This window comes from Grammomys surdaster, unplaced genomic scaffold, assembly GCF_004785775.1.
Source record: "Grammomys surdaster isolate TR1022 unplaced genomic scaffold, NIH_TR_1.0 125846, whole genome shotgun sequence".
Classification (NCBI taxonomy): domain Eukaryota; kingdom Metazoa; phylum Chordata; class Mammalia; order Rodentia; family Muridae; genus Grammomys; species Grammomys surdaster.
The window spans coordinates 1947548-1965196 of record NW_021620672.1 but is presented as its reverse complement, the minus strand read 5'-3'; the positions used below and the strand labels follow the sequence as shown (position 1 = coordinate 1965196).

At 47.7% G+C, this 17649-nt stretch overlaps 1 long non-coding RNA gene across 3 annotated transcripts; it reads left to right on the top strand.

Moving 5' to 3' along the window:
* Positions 1–1379: 1379 nt before the first annotated feature.
* LOC114640611 lies at positions 1380–14511 on the top strand. Of its 3 annotated transcripts, XR_003714176.1 has the most exons (5): positions 1380–1490; positions 1812–2008; positions 10111–10288; positions 10500–10573; positions 11138–14511. It is a non-coding gene; the product is annotated as an uncharacterized LOC114640611 (long non-coding RNA). The 3 variants fall into 3 exon arrangements; XR_003714174.1 differs by having other exon boundaries at positions 10500–14511; XR_003714175.1 differs by having other exon boundaries at positions 10111–10573.
* Positions 14512–17649: the final 3138 nt, after the last annotated feature.

Below are 17649 nucleotides of genomic sequence, written 5' to 3'. Positions count from 1 at the left end.
TCTTGTATTGCCAACAAATCCTTCACTTAACCACTTCCCACTTTTTTCCTTTTGCCTCCAGGCTTTTATTAATCTGCTGCGTGAGCACCATTTTCTCTTGGGAGTGGGCTACACACAATCACAGTACAGGGAGGGAGGGGACACCTTGGTCCAGGCTCTGGGTTGATGTCTCCTCTGGGTAACTTTGGAAATTTTCTGGCAGATAAGGCTACTTACTGGTCCTGCTGTCATCCAGATGTCTGGACCCATATTGGGGTCTCAATGCAGAGTACACAGTAAGGCTTCAGAAATACCCACAGGATTGAAATCGAACTTTTTACAGTCCACTCCTAACATCCAGCGCTTCCTATTGTCAAGCCTAGTTCTAGGTCCCTGGGATTAGTGATTCACTTGGTTCTGGTGACATGTGCTATGTCTTGTTTCTATCTTACCAGGAGGTAGAGTCAGGAACGAACACAAGATGGATGAAGTCACAACCTTAATATTCAAACCCAGGAGGTCTGTCTGGCTCAGGAGGTGGTCCGTAAGTCCTGCCTCAGGCATTTCTATCAGATAGTAGGAATGGGGAACGATTTTTCTGCAATGCTGTTCCTCTCCCAGGGAATACTAGATACTGACCCATACTCCCAGGGAGGCTAGATAGCCCCAGTGAGTCTCGAGGGTGAAGATTCCTTTTGGCCTTCCCTTAGTGATCCTTGGGCTCCCATATGTGCTTAAACATACAGTGGAATTTTCTGGAATGTTGTAAGCTCCAGTCAGAAATGATGAAGGGCCTTCAGATCAGAATTTCAGAGGAGCATCCCGGGACAATGCCCTCTTTAAGTCCTCAAGAAGCCCTGCTGGCCTGAAGTGTAAGTCTCACTGGCCTGGCTGCCTGCCCCTAGGAGTCACTGCAGTCCCACTAGTCCCAGGTCACCGGTCCTCGTTGTCTTAGCTTGGCACTGGCTACCCATCCCTGTCTCCACCACCCAGGGTACTGTGTTTTGTTTTGTTTGTTTTGAGTCAGGGTCTTGGCATGCAGTTCAGGCTGGCCTTGAGCTCCAGATCTCTTTGTCTTAGCCTCTTGAACGATGGCGGTTACAGATATGTCATCACACCTGGCACCAGCCAAGCTTTGGGGTTCTCTCTTTTTGCCCTGTAAGTGTGACTTTGGGGAAGAGCAGGTGCTCTGTCCCAGCTCTCCACAAGTTGCCTTGCTGGAGACCAGTCCTCTTAGCCTCTGACTCACCTTTCACCCTAGTGTGGCGTTTCTCTAGGTGCTAGGTGAAGGTAGACACAGGTGTTTCTGGTAAGGGCCTGTGGATTGAGATCTGAGTGCCAGAGGGTTGGGGGTTGGGCCAGTCCTCCGCACTTCCTGGCTGCTTCTAGGGGGCAGCCTGCTTATCCTCTTGAGACCTCAATTTCCTGCCAATGTAGAGTTATGTGAGATGACGCAGAGGAAGCAGACACACCAGTGTCCCCTACACACAGACACACAGAGCCTATGACAGGTGGGTGCTTTTGATATTCTGATCACTAATGTTTGACCTATCCCAGGGGATCCTGGGACCACAAGAGAACATGGAGTAATCAGGGAAGCGGGGTGGAGGGGGGGTAAGGAGTGAGGGAGGGGGGGGGGTGAAGCTGCCCAAGGTCACCTTGGGTTTTGCAGTTGAACTGGTCAATCAGGACAGTTTGTGAAAGATCATTGATTTGAGAATTCAGACTAAGGAAATGCGTAACAATGAAGTACATGAGTGTGTGTGTGTGTGTGTGTGTGTGTGTTCCCCAGGTTCTGGTCACTTTCCAAGGTTACCCCATTCTGCTTTCAGTGAGCCACAGATCCCCATCACTACTCAGAAGCACAGTGACTTCTCACCGTTGGGCTCATAGTCTGATCCCCTCCACCTGTCCAGCCTTGAGGCCATAGCATCCCTCAAGGGATGGGGACTGTCTCGGAACAAGTGGATTGGCTGAGCAAGGCCAGTCTGCAGTGGACTCTGCCACTGCCCCCCCACCCCATGCTGAGGTGAGAGTTTGGTGGGAGGAGACGGCAGTTCCAGGAAACGTTGGTGTGGGTGGAAGAAGGGATTGAAGAGAGTCCCTAAACTAACAAGTCATTTTCTGAACTGTTCTCTTGCTGGGCCAGAAGGGGTGCTGAGTGACCTGACATATATAGAAGTACACTAAGAAACACCCCTTTCTCCTTCCCTATTTCTTCTTTGAATAACTCGCTTCTCCCCCAGCTCCCATTTTCCTCTCCCTGAGACTTCTCCCTCCCCGTTAGGTGTGCAGAGAGTTGAGATGTAGGGAGAGCTGACCCACAAGAGGGCATACTGGGTAGATATTGTTGCTGGACAATGTGGGGGATGCCCTGGGTCAGACAGAACAGGAAACTAGAAAGTAAGGAACTCTGGGCACCTTGGAGAGTCTACCTCGGGCAGAGACTTGGAGCTGAAGGACCAACAAGCTATGTCAGCTGTAGTCAGTTTAACTCAGCCCAGAGCTGTTGAGGGCAAGTGAATTGGTTTTAGTTAGTGTTACACTCCAGGGGTAGCCACAGCAGGGGCTTCAGAGTCAGCTGCCTACACTCACAGCTGGAGGCTGATGAACCAGTGCTGGGGCAGTCAGTGGTCATTTGCTGGAAGGAAAAGTGTTGTCTGTTAAGAAATAATGGCCTGGCTCCTCTGTCCATGCCAGACCAACTCTGTGGAGCACTACCCTGGTCTGGAACTTTCTATAACGGGTCCTCTGTGACTTCAGGGCTAGCTGTTGATCAGAGTGACCAGGAGAATCGCCCTGACACGTTTTCCTGTGCAGATCTTAAAAGGAGTTTCTGCAAGTTCTGAACCATGGTAGGATGCTTGCTTTGCATTTTGTTCTAGAAGTTTGCAGTGAATAAATCTGGATTTGAGATGATTTCTGATGAGACAGTCTGAGAATGAAACCTCTGGTCCTCATAGGCCACAGGTATCTGCTACTGAGAACCTGACACAGTACAGGGTAGTGCTGAAGGGGTCAGGGAGACCCCAGGGATACCATTCAAGTCAGCACTAGAAGAGTACCCACAGGTAAATGGTCTTCCCCACATGGAGGTACGGGAGGCAGGATCTGGAACCAGAGAATATTAAGGGATGGACAGAGGGGACGTATCTCCTTGGAGGCTGGATCCCCTTTATATTTCAATTATAAAGATTTACTTATTTATTTTATGTATATGAGTACACTGCAGCTATCTTCAGACACACCATATCTCATTTGGTTGTGAGCCACCGTGTGATTGTTGGGAATTGAACTCAGGACCTCTGGAAGAGTAGTCAGTGCTCTTAACCACTGAGCCATCCTTCCAGCCTATTTTTTCAATTTTAAATGTACACTTATATATTTAGTGTGTGTGCATATGTATGTGTATATATGTGTGTATATGGTATATGTGTGTATGTATGTGTTGTTTATGTGTATGTTTGTGTGTTTGTGTACATATGTATGTATATGTGTGTATTATGTGGTTTGTGTGTGTGTATGGCAACTTTCAGGAGTCAGTTCTCCTTCCAGCATGAGGCTGACAGGTGAGATACAATTGCTGAACCATCTTACAGGCCTAGGTCCTCTCTGTAAGTCGGGGGCCCAAGAAGGAGCAAGGAGTAACATGGGAGGAGATGGGAAGCAGGGGTGAGTAGGGAGAATCCTCAGAGCCTGGGGATCTTCCACGGAAGAGTCTAGTTGAATTCTTAGAATTTCCTTCAGCCAAGGTGTTGGGAACAGGAAGTCCCTGCCCTAAGTCCCTCCATATTGTATGTAGCAGTGTTTTCCAGGCTGTGCCTTGCCCTGAGAGACACTGTTTTACAAGCCACTTTGGGCTTTATTTTGAGTATGAATGCTGCTATACATGAGATACAGACGAATAAATAACTTATTTCTAAAAGTGGAAAGGGTGTCACCCTTTATATTTATCAAAGTAAATTGGGACCATGTGAGCACATGAGAATCGTCACATCAGGAAAATGAGGCCTGAGAACTTAAGGGACACACTAGACAGGGGAAGTGGTGTAACACTGCCACCTGGACCCCATGAAGGGACAGACCCTTAACCCTGCCATGGCTCTGGTCCCACTGACCACCTGGGTTTTGTGTCAGTGGACTGACAGAATTTCTGACTGTTCAGGGGTTTCAGTTTGGCTGACTCCCTGATGTTAACACAGCCTTCTTGAACTGCTGTCTTTCCATCTGTCCGTCCATCTGTCCATCCTTCTGGACTGGTCCTGATTCTCACTCTTGACACAAGACTCAGAGTTGAGGCTCAGCCGTGCCCTGCCCTGCAGCCCGGCTCTGTGGTGGCAGCAGTCAGTGGGGTCTCCTGCCGCTCTCCAGCCTTGTGCTGGCTCTGTGGTGGCAGCAGTCAGTGGGGTCTCCGGTGGCTCTGCAGCCTTGTGCATTACTGTCTCACCTCCCCCCCCCCCCCCCCCCTTGTGTTCCTTTCAGCTTCTATCTCTTAGGCCACTTTGAAGCTCCTTCAGAGTTTTAACTTCCAAGAGTCTCAATTAGATTTAAATGGAGGACACTCCATGCTCTGAAGTTCAACTCCTTGCCTCCTTCTTGGCCTCTGACCTTAAAGGGAGGACCCAATCCTGCTGGGACCCCTGCAACTTTAGTGGCCATTCTGTAGCTTATAACTATACCCATATACATAGACTTACTACTCGATCTGTAATCTGTGACCTCAGTTAATATTAGTAATTAAGATTGGAATGAAAGAATCTGTGTTTTCCTCAGCCAAGGCTAGGGAGGAGAGTGGAACCAGCTGATGAATTGCCCTCAGTGAAACTTCTGGACTCTGAGAATTCATTATTCAATAAAATCGGACGTTGTAGAAAGGCCTGAACGTGGTCCTCTATGTTTCTGACAGAGTGTGCATGCGCAGGACATGAAGGCCTACTAGACACCAAAGAAATGCAGATCACAAGGGAAAGAGCCAGGAATGGAGGAAGTGAGGCAACCTGTCCCAGCTCTAGGGAACCCAAGGTGATCTTTGATTGTCCCTTACTCATGGAGCTAATCCTCAGCAATCAAGGAGGTGACAGTACTGAGTGATAGACGGGGGTTTCCCAGAGCTGGTCCCAAGGCCAGACCGGGGAGAGCTACCTGGGAAGCCCTGGAGAAAGAAAGCAGCTCTTAGTTTTTCCAGGCACCTCTGATGCAGGGAAGCCATCTTCCTGGAGCATTCCCGAGCTCGGCTGGCCAGCTTTGAGCAAGGACCTGAAGAGACACAGCCTTCCTGTGAGGCTGGGGAGAAGCAGACAGACAGGGAAGTAGCTGTGGAAGGACTGGGGCCAGAAAGCTGAGGAAGTAGGTGGTGACAGAGACAGTGGAGGTGGGTTTAGGACCTTTGAGAGGAGTGGACGCTGGCAGTAAGACATCTAGGTGGGGACTGAGAGAGCCAAGGAGGGGCCATGAGGAGGTTATGAGCCAGGCAAAGTAGCTCTGGCACCCTGAAGACCAAACATGTGGCTCAGGCAAGAAATAGTCCAGGATTCCTCTGGCTTTAAGTGATAGTAAGTCCCAACTCTTAAGTAGCTGAAGCAAAAGAAACTTGCTAGCTTATATAGTAGAAATACCACCAACACTTTATGGCTATCCTGTCCTTTTACGAGAAGGGCAAAGGCTTCAAGATACCCTTAGATACTTATTACCTCACCCCAGATCCCACACACCCCATTTCTACTTCCTCATATAAAATCTCAGGGAGGGACTGTCCCACCCTAGGCCAGTGAGTACATCCCCAGGGTTGAAGTAGCATGGCAGATCAGGCCTGGGTAATAATTTCCATTCTATGCATGGCACAAGATACTGAAATTGCAGCCCCCAGGAACAGCTGGGGGGGTATAGCCTCCAAAGGAGTCTGCCCCTCTCTCTCTCAGAAGAGGCAGTTTTTTGGAGAGAGGGTTTCTCTGGCTGTCCTAGAACTCACACTGTAGACCAGAGTGGCCTGGAACTCAGAGATCCCTTTGCATCTGCCTCCTGAGTGCTGGGACTAAAGGCATGCATCACCACCGCTGCCTGGTGATTCTGCAGATCTTAAAAACTCTGCTCAGTCAGAGGTTCACTCAGATACCTTGGAGACGTTCCAGTCATGTTTACCACTTAGGCCAAGCCTCCAGGACTCTCTGGCTATTCTGTAAGACAAACTGCTCAGATACAGAGCCCAGGAGGAAGAAGGGCGGTGCTGTGTGGACAACTGCATCATGCTGTCTAGACATCTCTTTCTAGGATGGGGAGGAGCCCTGGGTTAGCCAATAGAAGATGGACACAGCACCTCTGGGCTGGACAGCTTTCTGGTCCCTTCCTGTGCTCAAGCACAAACCAGCTAGTGTGGGGACAGCCAAGGCCACCCATGGCTTTGTGGGTATGGGGTGGCAGTCAAGTGGAAGTAGAGTTGGTCTGTCACTCAGAGGACAGAGCTTAAAGGATCCAGGGGCAGCAAAGCAGAAATAAACTGACAGGGGGGGCCAGAAAGGAGTGGAGGGCCGATTAGTGGTTGGTTCCCAGCATTGCCTGTGTCTTGGAGATGAACCCCAGTTCCTCTTAGTAGGGCACACATACACACAAACATTCTCTCTCACACAGGCAGATATGCACCATCACACACTGACATATATAAAACCACATAAATGTACATAAGACACAGACTATCAACACATGTACCCAGACACATGTACAGGAAGATCAAACTACATCTGAATACATAAGCATTCAGACACGTAGAAAACTCATGGACACACATATACATACACACACACAGAGTTAGGTTCATAAATAAACCATCACACACTGACATATATAAAATCACATAAATGTACACATGGCACAGACTGTGAACACATATACCCAGACACTCACATGTACAGTAAAAGCAAACTACACATGAATATATAAGCATTCAGAGACATGTAGAAAATTCATAGATGGACACACACACACAAAGTTCTGAGATATTTGCTTACCTAGTGACACACATAAATACACACTTGCTCGTGACTAGCTGTTTTTTTTTTTTTTTTTTTTTTTCAATGAAACCTTGCCTGGCAGGCCCTTGGGAATAGGCTATAGGTCTTGTGTAGCCTCTTCTATCACTCCCAGGTCCTCAACTCTGTGCCTGCTCCAGGACCCCCGGTTCTACCCACAAACCTTTAATAGTGTGCGCTGCCTCCTGCTGCCACTCCAGCAAGCAAGACTTCCCCTGTCTCCCTCTGGTTCCCCAATACCCTGCCTTCCTTCCGCTCAACTGTGTTATGTCCTTAGAAACGGAATGAATTCCTCCTGGCCTTTACAAATCGGCTTCGAATGGCTAGCATCACTTTAACAAGCTGTCGATCCCTCCCTCCTTCATCTGTCCTACCACAGTGGGTACAATTAAAGAACAAGGACAACCCTTTCTGCTGGGCAGCACCCAGGGAAGGATGCATAGAATGGGGGCGGAGATGAAGGCAGGCGTGGGCCACCTCAAGAGACCCTGACTGGGAGGAGAGACAGACTTACCACAGCCACAGTCAGAAGAGGGACAAGAGGTGGCTACTGCAAGGGGTCCCAAGAGCCCAGGCAGATAGGTAGCCTCAGCACTAGCATACCTGTTCCAACTTATCCTAACATACATTTGCATATGGGTGGGCAGTGAGCCCCCTGTCCTGGCCAGCTGGGCCCAGGCTACACCCTCCTCTGGCCACCAATGAGTCACATGCCTGCCTGCCAGGCAGCTAGCATGGGACACACAGCGGCCTTTCAGCTCTAGGCCTTAAACACTAGTTCAGTCTTCCTTCTGAGACACCTCCCCCTCCCAACCAGCCTGCCACCCTCCCAGGCTGACAGCTTAGCTCCACACTGAGGCCACATAGGCCTCCTTCCCTCCAGAGCACAGGGCCCCCTGTCTCTCATCACAAGGCTCCTGGCCAAGCCAACCTTGAATGGCTGCCTTTTCAGACCAGAGCCCGGACCAGGTGCATTCTGGACAGCCTCGTTCCCATGACAGCCGGCCAGATATCTAGCCAGAGAGATGAGGGGTGGGCTGGAGAGCTGAAGTACCCAGAGATGCGTGCCTTTTAGGCTCCACAGTGTGCTTATGCTGAGTATTTCTCTGTCTGTCTGTCTGTCTGTCTGTCTGTCTGTCTCTCTCTCTCTCTCAACACACACACACACCAGAGTTCTCTCCATATTCTAGCCTCCTGTCTCCTTCCCATAAAACCCTTAACTAGGTAGGCCAGGCAAAGATTATTATCATTTCCATGTTACAGAGAAATGCAATGAGACTTAGAGCAAGGTGAAGACTATAACTGTATCCCGGGCCAATAGCCTGGCATGATCTCAATGATCTATTTTAATAGACTTGTGGTGAAGTGTGAAAGAGCAACCTCCCATACACCTGGAGAAGAGGCCACAGGTGCTACCTTGTGACGGTGACCCCAAACCTCGGTTATGGGCTTTGTACCTAGTACCTAACCGATCTTGCTCCTGTAGTGAGACTACAGGAGCTGGCTCCTTGGCTTCTGCGTCTGGCTGGAGTTGCAGGGGTCTTGTCCAGCATCTCGGCCTTTCCTGTCCAGAGTGAGCATGCTTAGCATGGTGGACCAGCCAGGGCTTTGCCTTGGGTGTTTAAAGAGGACTGGTCTCTGATAAATGCAATTTAAAAAACATTTTTTTTTCCCTAGGTGGTAGTGGTGCATGCCTTTAATCTCAGTACTCAGGAGGAAGGAGGTAGATCTCTTGTGAGTTTGAGGCTAGCCTGGTCTATAGAGTGAGTTTCAGGACAGCCAGAGCTACATAAATAAATCTATCTTAAAAGACAAACAAAACAAAATTGTGTGTGTGTGTACGTGTGTACATGTACCGTAGAATGCCTATGGGGGTCAGAGAACAAGCAGTAAGAATTCATTGTCTCCTTTTACCACGTGGGTTCTTAGGAATTACTCATGTCTTAGGCGTGGCAGCAAGAACCTTTACTCACTGATTGTGTAACTCAATATCTTGGAAGAAAATGTCTTATATTCCTGACTCTTGGCTGCAGGAGACAGAATGAAGTAGCACAAGAAAGGGGAGGAACGAGGTGAGAGCAGGGTTTGACTCCTGTACCAGAGGCCCTGTGACCACAAGATGTTCACCTAGGACCCAGAACCCGGGACTATGTTAGCCTACTGGCAAAAGGCCTATATTAAAATTATGAACCTGGAGACTGGAGCGATGTCTCAGCAGTTAAGAGCACTGGATGTTCTTGAAGAAGACCTGGGTTCAGTTCCCAGTACCCATACAGTGGTTACAACAGCCTCTAACTCCAGTTCCAGAGGATCCACGACCTCTTCCGGCTTCTATGAGCACAAGATATATACACGGTGCACAACGTACATATGAGCAAACCCTCATACGTGTAAAATTTTTTAAAAAATTAAAAAGATCATGGACCTCGACTTGGGGGAATACCTGGGAAGTCAGGACCCAATCTAGACACATAAGCCCTGAAATGCAGGAATTGTCTCTTTAAGAGTAGAAAGATGCTAGGCAGTGGTGGCACATGCCTTTAATCTCAGCACTTGGGAGGCAGAGGCAGGTGGATTTCTGAGTTTGAGGCCAGCCTGGACTACAGGGTGAGTTCCAGGACAGCCCGGGCTACACAGAGAAACCGTGTCTCAGGAAAAAAAAAAAAAAAAAGAGTAGAAAGACAACTGGAGAGACCAAAGCAGGTAAGAACCCTGACCCCTCTCTTTCCTGAAGGTAGGTACTGAAAAACCTGGAACAGGGTCTTCCCTAGCCTAGTAAGAGCCCACATGATTGACTCTTTGATTTCAGCCATATAAAATCTGATTCAGATAATCAATTGATCTGATCAGATAAGATTATAACCAGTGTTGGGTAGGGTATGGTCAAGAGAGAAAGAGAGAGAGAGAGAGAGGGAGAGGGGGAGGGGGAGGGGGAGGGGGAGGGGGAGGGAGGGGAGGGAGATGGAGAGGGAGGGAGAGAGAGAGAGAGAGAGAGATTGAGATTCAAGGAGGTGTGCTGCTTTAAGCCATATCTTGTGATCAATGAACATGGTATGAGGAACTTGACAGGTGCCCCTTGCTGAGCCTCTCTCTCCTGGTTTGGTTTCAGGAGCCAGGAATTTGTCATCTGTGATTTGATAAATCCCCCACTCAAGATTTCAGAATGATGGTGCTATTGTAATCTGTCTCCTTGCCTGACTTGCATAGCTTCGGCAGATTGGGTGGGAACAGAACACCCAGAACTTAAGGACAGCAAAAATCTCTCTAGAACCTTTGAGCCTTCAAAGGTATGAGGAGTCCCTCTTCCTTGCCAGCGCGAACCTAGCTGACCTGAGGTCACTGAGGAAGGAAGCATTAAAAGTATCTGTGAACATTCTCTGGCGTCTTGGTTAAGACACAGGGAGCCATTTGTAAGGGGAAGGCAGGTAACAGCAGGACACAAAAGACTAACGCTAAGCTCGCTACATACAGGGTCCTAGACTTTTTCTTTTTTGCAAGGTCGCAGGAGAAGCCAGGAAGACCCCAGGGCAGACATGAGCTGAGACCTCACAGAGAACGAAGTTGGCAAACAGGTGAGAAGGAAGGGAGGGGGCAAGGAAGATGGAAGGGGAGGGGCTGCAGGTGTGAGGGCACCACCACAGATCTTTGTAGGTGGAGGGGGAGAGGATCAGTTCAAGGAAGTGCATGTGAAGCTAGACTGTACTACATGAAACCCTATTTGAAAGAAAAATTGGGGGTAATGGTGTTGGAGAGATAGCTCAGCTGCTAAAAGTGTGGTTGGTTATTGCAGAGGGCCAGAGTTTGGTTCCCAGCCCATGTCAGGAGGCTCAACAACCACTTGTAACCCCAGCTCCAGGGGACCTGACGCGCTCTTCTGACTATCGCAGGCACCTCCATTCACGCGCACATTCCCACACATACATACTCATACATATAATATACATATATGTCTAGTACTTCTAGCATTATAGTATATACATATATACACATAGTTAAAAGTAAGTCTGAAAATAAAGAATCAGAGGGGAGAGGTAGAGGGCTAAATAAAGGAAAGAGATGTCATCTTTTACTTATGGACAGGAGATCAGAGCTTCAGAGGACCCCATTTTCCCTTGCTTCCCACTCTCTTCCCCCAGGGCTCCCTCTGGAATCTGCAGTCTGCCTCTAACCTACTTGTGGGATCATAAGGCTGAACTAACTTTTGTCTCTTGAGAGCCTCTTAAGAAGCAATGTGGGTTTGGGGTGTGACTCAGTTGGTAGAGCGTGTGTCTCATATGTACAAAGCCCTGGGTTCAAATGGAAAAAAAGTGGCATCCCTCTGGGACCTTCCCCAGAGTCCCCGTAATCCCTGTTCATCCATGTCTCGTTACCCTTTCCTGCTCCCCCACTCCACCCCTTCCCTTGCTCTGTTCTTCATACCCACTGACTGAGCAAGGAGGGCATGCAGGCTTGGTGCCAGGCACAGGAGGAAAACGAACATTTCTTAGATACGGTACCCAAAACACCCTGATGAGCTGGATTTCATCAAAGTCTAGAAGTTCAGCTCTGAAAAATATCTGAGGAAAAATGAGAAGACCAGTGCAGTCCGGTCTTAGAGAAGACACTTCTAAAGGATAATTTTTTCTAGGTGTGATAGCCAGACCTCTAATCTCGGCACTTGGGAGGAAGAGGTAGGCAGAGTGCTGTGAGTTTGAGGCCAGCCAGGGAGAGAGAGACAGAGACAGAGACAGAGACAGATAGGCACACACACACACACACACACACGGGGGGGGGGGGGGAACACAATTCTGACAAAGTGCTATAGTGCTATGATCAAGAACAAACAAGTCTGGAGAGATGGCTCAGAAGTTAAGAGCACTTGCTCTTATGAGTTCAGAGGACCAGAGTTCAACTCCTAGCCTCCATGTCAAGTGGATCATAACCATCTGTATTTTTAGCTCTGGGGAATCCAATGTCCATTCTGCCCTCCTTGGGCACCCATATGCTGTACCTGGCATATAGAGATACACATAAACATAGTTAAATAAAATAAATCTTAAAAAGGAATAAAGAAGTCTTATGTACGATCCTAATTTTTAAAAACCCACTAAAATGATAAAATGTATTGACCCCCCAAAAAAAAGTAAAAAAAAGGGAAAATATCTGAATGGCTGGAGATGTGGATCAGTCAGTAGAATGTCTGCCTACTGTGCATGAAGTTCTGGGGCCCGTAATCAGCTTTCTCACAGTGGTGCCTGTAAGCCCAGGACTATCCAAAAGGGAAAAAAAGTGTTAATGGATCCTTCCAAGGACCCTTCCAAGGAACAGAGCAGGTATACACAGACGGCGTCCACTCAACACCGTTCGTCACTAGGGTGATGTGAACGAAGCTGACGTGCACCTGAGGTGTCAGAGTTAAGCATGCTGTGTGGCGGCTGGAGCTGTCATACAGTCCTAGTGGGAATGTGAATCAGTACACGTCTGGAAACCGTGTGTGGTGGGCACGTGTGCTGAGGTGTTTGTGTAGAGGTTGGAGCTGGCTTTTCTCCTCTCACCTAGCTGGTTCTAGGGATGGACTTAAGTTGTCAGCCTTGGCGGCAGGCGCCTGCTGAGCCACCTCACTTGAGTCAGGCCCTTTTTATGGAGCCTTGGCTGGCCTGGAATTTGCTATGGAGCTTATACTGGCCTTAAACTTACATCAGAGCTCTTGCCTTAGCCTCTCGAGTAACCTCCAGTATGTCTCCAGGCTGTACTTAATTTTTGAGTCAGAGTTTTGATATTGTAGTCTGGTCTAGCCTTAGGTTCCCTATGTAGCTCAGGCTGGTCTCAAACTCTCAGTCCTCTGTTGGGATTACAGTTGTTGGCCACCAAGCCTGACAAGAGTTTTCTATTTTATTTTATTTTATTTTATTTTATTTTATTTTATTTTATTTTATTTTATTTTTTAAGGGTTTTCTTTGTTTTATTTTGTTTGTTTTTGTAGCAGCCAGTGATGGTCACCACATGATATTTTAGTCAACAAGGAATCTGTTAGTTCTTCAGGGGGGGTTATGGCTTAGTGATTATGATTGTGTTGGTTTGTGTAAACACATTTTTTGATGTTCAGACAATGATGAAATTGCCTAATGCTGCCTTTTTCAGAATGTATTTGTGTCCTGGAGTGATACAAATTTGCAGTGTACCCGTGCAGTGTATGCTAAAGGATAATAAGGGATTATTTATCAAATAATGTCATCAATATATGTCATACAAAGGATCTCAAAAGAACTCTCATGATTAAAAAAGAAAAAGAAGCACCAGGGAGTGGTGGTTCATGCATTTAATCTCAGCACTCAGGAGGTAGAGATGTGAGGGGAGTTTGGTGGGGGAGGGATACAGAAGCAGAATCTCTGAGAATCTCTGAGTTTGGGGCCAACCTGGTCTACAGAGAAAATTCTGGGATAGCTAGGGCTACACAGAGAAATCCTGTCTTTATTTAAAAAAAAAAAAAAAAAAGGAAGAGGAGAAGCAGCACATGTTGTTCTGTGATTATATGTACAAAACTCTAGAACATGTAAACAAATCCACAGTGACAAAGATGAATTACTTGCCATAGGGTAAGGCAGAAGGAAGAGGTTAGGAGAGAGGGTGAACAAAACCACAGGAGTGACGTCGGTCCCCGTGCGTGAGTTGATCCCTACACTGGTTACAGTAATGACTTGTCTCCAAGTGTGTCATAGTTGGACTCTAAACACAGAGTTTATTGTCCCAAATGATGCCTTGGTAAAACTTTGGAAAAACGCATGTTTGGGAGGGATGATGGGAAGAGGGTGGTTGGTGGTACAGGTGTGGCTGTGATCGAAGAATATAGTTGATAGGACAGCTACAGTTACAGACTTCACTGAGTATTTCAAAGGAGCTAGTGGGCCAGAGTCTTGAATGTTTTCAACAGAAAAAAAAAAATGATGAATGTCTGAGGTGCACCATACGCCTCCTGCCAGCCTAAGATCTGATCTCAGTAGATGTTGTTTATATGTACTGAAATGCCACGCTGTACCTGAGGCTTCTGCACAGTTACTATTTCTCAGATACAATATAGCAATATGGCTGTCAAGATGGTTAAGTAGGTAAAGGAGCTTGTCACCAAGCTGACCCATGTGGCTGAAGAATCGAGCCATCTCCCATTGGTTGTCTTCTCTTAGACCTTCACACACATACCGTGGCACAGTCCTGGCCATACGCCAGGAGTATACCATGTATACAAATCAATTAATCTATAATTTAAAATGTATATACTAATGGCCGGGGGTGACGACGCACACCTTTATCTCCTCCCTGCACTCAGGAGGTAGAGGCAGGTGAATCTCAGTAAGTTCGAAGCCAGCCTGGTCAACAAGGCAAGTTCCAGGCCAGCCTGGAGTGGTAATGTACACATGCACCGTAAGGAGAAGGCCTTTAAACAGGACCAACTCCATTCTGTGATAGGAAACTTGTAGAGACTAGTCTGGCACTTGTAAAGACATGTCTGGTAGTTGTAAAGGCAAGTGTGGAAATGAAGCTGTGCTGAGATAACCAGACACGAGTGGTTATCTGCCATGCATGTCAGGAGTAACGCCAAATCCAACATAAAAGAGGAGCCCGATCAGAGCACTTCATCACACTTGTAGCCATGACTGACCAATGTGATCCTCCGGACAAAGCCTCCTCAGCACCCGGTCATCAAAGAGTTAACCAAGAGACCAATGCCTCCAGCTTCTTCGTGGTCAAGCATCCTGCAACGTCAAATTATCAATTCAACTATCTGGAAGCCACAGCCTGACCTGCCTTCCCGGACTCTGGACCTGTAACCCAAAACCAACATAAGGACTCAGGTTGTATAATCCATGAATGAATGATGTATTTATTGCTATGCGCTTATTTCTTTGGTAATTAGCAACTTATTATTTGTGTTCATTGGGCATATTGTTAGAGGCAATGCATAGGAAATGTGGTAATACCTTGTTGGAGCAATTGCCTTAATATATTGTCTGCTGTGCATCATTAAAAAGTAACTGAATCACAAAACTCCTGTCTCTTGGCGTACTCTCTCTTCCCTCTCCAGGAGCTGATGATCTCACAGTCAAATCCAATATACGATCCCTGAGTGGAGCAGGACCTGTCGATCCTCTCCCCTCAGGGGATTCTAACCCCTTGCTCATAACAGATAAGAGTCCCTACTCTCGACATGCACGCACTTCACCTTTGAGCATGGGCCAGGCTCCGACAGCACTACTCCCCATGTAGTGAACCCCCTTGCTACAAGGTTCAAGGTTCGGTGTTGAGTCTGTCCTCAAGGGGTACTGAGGTGACTTGCTTCAGTGTCTGATCCCTGTAAACCAACCAGGGAGAGGATGGAGGGGCAGGGCCTTGCAACAAGGCTACCTCAGAGGTACATAAGCCCCAACGGAGGCATTTCTGTATCAGCCTGTCCCCATCCTGGGCCATTAATCATGGGGCCTTCCATTCTAGCAGTGCTTGCTTGAACAAACTACCAGGCAGGAAAAGTGTGACAGTGTGGTTCATCCTGGGCCAGACTGAGTTTCTGGCAAGTTCTCTTCAATTGTAATTGTGAGCCTTGAAATTATTAAAGTTTGTTTGGTGACTTTAAAATAAATCCCCAGGAGGAAGACAGGTTGTTCCTTTATGAGTTCAAGGCCAGACTGGGATACATAGTGAGACTTGCTTTAAAACAAATAGAAACATTACCAACAAAAGCTCAGCAGGAGCCCTGGGCATCCTGAAAAGGTCTCATCCATCAACAAAGCATGAATGTCAGGTGGACCATGGCCTGGCCTGCCATGCTTGGATTCTCCAACCACTGGCCATATTGTTCCTGTTCTTGTCTCATCATAGTTTTGACAGTTGTGGGGTAGGAGGGTACCCTCTCTAATTTTTAAGTCAAAGTGAAAGTGGAAAGTTGCTTTCATGACAATGAAGGACAAGTGGGTTTTAACTTTGTGGGAGAAGTGTTTGCTGACAACAACAACAACAAAAAAAATCGGGATTTTCAGTGAGGACCCAACCCATTGTGTGACCTAAGGTGGATTTGTAAGAATGACCGAGAACACTGTGGCTGGAGATGCTTGAGTGGCTACTGATGGCTGAGTGACCTGGACCACTGTTCTCGCTACGCATCTTTTAGTTATCAACAAGCAACACACAATTTAAAAATCTTTTTTTTTTAAGTCAGAAAGAAAAAGGCTCAGAGAAGCAGAACAGGAATAGGTCAGGGTGTTATTACCAACGGTGGCAACCACAGACTTCCTGAATAGTGGCTATTTTTCTTCTTCCTGTGGCTTCCTTCAGAGCTTGAAATATGGCGTCTGCATCTATCATTTGCAGCCTTGAAAGTCAGGCAGGCAAGATGGGTCAGTGGGTAAGGCACCTGCCATAAGGCCTGGCAACCTGAATTTGATCCCTAGGACCCACATGGCAGAAAAAGAGAGCTGTCTCTTGAAAACCTGCAGATATGTTGTGCAGATGGCATGTGCATACGTCAATCAGTCAATGTATGTCCAAAAACAAACAAGCAAACAGAAATCAAGGTCCCCTCCAGCTTCAGTCAACTCCCAGGGCAGGCTGTGACTAATGCTGACGTTCTCAGGCAACACCATGACTACTGGAACACCCTGATTTCAGACTGCTCTGGAATCTTGGGATCTCAGCTCATGTCAGACAACCTGTGCAGCCAGTTCCATGGAACAGCACGGTGCCTTGTGTCCCATCGTCCCTCCTGTCCTTGGCTCCGTATTGACCGTGTGCGACCGTTTGTAGCCTCTGGAAGGACAGAGTGGTCATATCATGTCGTGAACTCCCCTCCCCCATTGGTGCATCTGTGCGCGATGTTGGAGTGATTCTCCTTGAAGGCATTGTGTGGAGATGGCCTCTCCCTCCATTCTTCTCTGGACTCTAGCCACTGGAACAGCAAACCTCAGCACTGCCACTGTGGTGGCTGCAGAGGAATTTGAGCCCTGCCCAACCGCTAAGATCAGGCTATGTACCATACTCCAAGTTACTCCATACTGAATACAAGAGTGTTTTTCGGGCTGTGCCTTGCCCAGGAAGATTCCACTTTATAATCAGCTTTTGATTGTTTTGAGGGAGAAGGAAACCAGTAGCTTCTGGTGGTCCCAGGAGCTGTTGGGACCAACCTGCTAGTAGGAACTGATGAGGGCCTTACTCCTGGAAGTGGAAAGTGAGTATTCCTGTGAGTTTATTGAGAAGAATTGAAATTGTGCATATTAAAATCAGGGAAGTGGCCTAAAACCTTAACAGAGCCAACAGAGAGAGGAACAAGGTGCAGCTCCTTCCCTTGGACCTTATAATGTGACCAACACTGGGATGCCATGGCCCCATAACTGATTTCTCATTCGATACCTGGTCTGTGTGTCAAGGACCAAGGACTTCCTGACTTGGCTAGATTCCCCAACTACTTACCTGCCTGCCTGTCTACCTGTCCTCCCATCTGGACCCAGATATGACCCATTCCTCCTCCAGACCTGGCTCAGCCTTTGTAGTTCTCAGCAGAGGTCTGCAGCTCTGCTCTCAAAGCTGACTCCAGCTCTCCAGTTTCCACCAGCAGCTCTCTCCTGGCACTGGTCTGGTTTATTACCATACCGATCCAGACGCTCAACCCACTGCTAACCTGCTT